Below are 1,774 nucleotides of genomic sequence, written 5' to 3'. Positions count from 1 at the left end.
GCCTTAAAAACATAGGAGGTGACTTGATTGTTTGATTCCTAGGGCTACGAGCCTACGACATATTTTTTCGGAGTGGTATTCAGTAGTTTAGGTGGTCTGTTTAGGTGGACATGACAGTGTTCTCTACCTAATAAATTGCTTCATTCATGTTTTCAAATCTACCAGCCAGCTCCCTGCAAAAAAAAACATTAGATGGTACACAACGTAGATACCTAGCTTTATTCATTCTGCTTGTGTTGTAATCTTAAATATACCATTTTGTTCTTGTATCCAGTAGGAATGATAGTTGAAGAAGATTAAGGTGTTGTGTTGCTCTAGCGAAAGACACGTTTTTCAAGAATTGTAGCTAATTCTCTTCCATATCTCCTGGACATATCCAGTGACATTTTGAGTAGTTTTGTGCTCTGGTTAGGTGGACCTGATTGTGTTCTCTACCATATAAATTTGCTTCATTCATGTTCCTCAACTCTACTAGCAAAGCTCCCTACCAAAAATATTAAATGGTTCAAAACGTAGATACTGAGCACCTGGATTGTGTATAAAATCCCAAAGCATGTATATTCAGTAAACTGTTATATCAGTAGGAATGAATGCCCAAGTTTTCTTTATTCTGCTCGTGTTGGAATCAGAAATATACATTGTGTTCTTGTATCCAATAGGAATGGTAGTTGACGAACATGAAGGTGTTGTGTTGTTCTAGAGAAATACATTTTTCCAGTGCTTTTCTCTATGTTTTTGCTTGTGTTGGAACGAATTGTGGGTTGCTTTTTGTCATGAAGCATGACAATGAAAATAACTGCCATTTATGAGGATAGCAAGGGCATGGTCATGACCAAGGTGAGTTCGCATGTGGTGCAGAACTCATACGCGCCGAGTCGGGCGCAGGTCATCGGCAAGGTGGTCTTTATGGGGCTGCAGTCGGCACCAAAGAGCTTCACTATCTATGTAAACAACGTTGAGCTCAAGGCAGCCCGCACCAAGTCCCGGACGGGCGGAGTCTTCAGCGTCAGCGGCCTGTCACTGGCAATCGGACAGAAGTTTGAGATAAAGCTCGTCATGTCGCATTAACATCGAAACCATTTGTGTGTAATTTTTGATCGGAATAAATAAAAATTTAAGATTGATAGTATCGTCTTCCAGTTCAAACGTGCATTCCTCCCTCTAGCGGCTTCCACTCTCATTTCATAAAAGCAAATATAGATATTCCAGTAGATGAAGATTAATGCATTGTGTTGTTCTAGAGAAAGATATTCTTTTTCAATAATTATAGCTAATTCTTTTACATATCTTCAGGAGATTTGAGAGCTCTTTACTCTTTAGTCTGCCTGAACAAGGTTTTGATGTTTCCCTTTCAGAAAAGGAAGCAATCACAACAAGAGCATGGACAACAACTTATCATGTAAGATACTCCCTCCGTCCGAAAATATTTGTCATCAAAATAGACAAAAAGGGATGTATCTAGAACTAATATACATCTAGATACATCCTCGTTTATTCGTTTTGATGACAAGTATTTTCGGACGGAGGGAGTACTAATTTTGGTTCTTTTTAACTATGCCAGAATTACTTTGATCTTGACAAGTAGTGGGTGATAGCTTGGAAATTTAAGTATCGATTTCCCCTTAAATGTTAGTTGTAGGTAATTAAATGTTATTTGGAGATCTCTTCACCGTTTTATATCTAGTGGTGACCTATGTTTTCAAGGCGACGCCTAGGCGTCGAGGCGCCCCCCCAGCGCTTTGCAAATATGCCCGCTTTAGGCGTCTAGGCGTCG

This window comes from Triticum aestivum, chromosome 2B (assembly GCF_018294505.1).
Source record: "Triticum aestivum cultivar Chinese Spring chromosome 2B, IWGSC CS RefSeq v2.1, whole genome shotgun sequence".
Lineage (NCBI taxonomy): Eukaryota > Viridiplantae > Streptophyta > Magnoliopsida > Poales > Poaceae > Triticum > Triticum aestivum.
Note: the sequence above shows the minus strand (reverse complement) of the source record.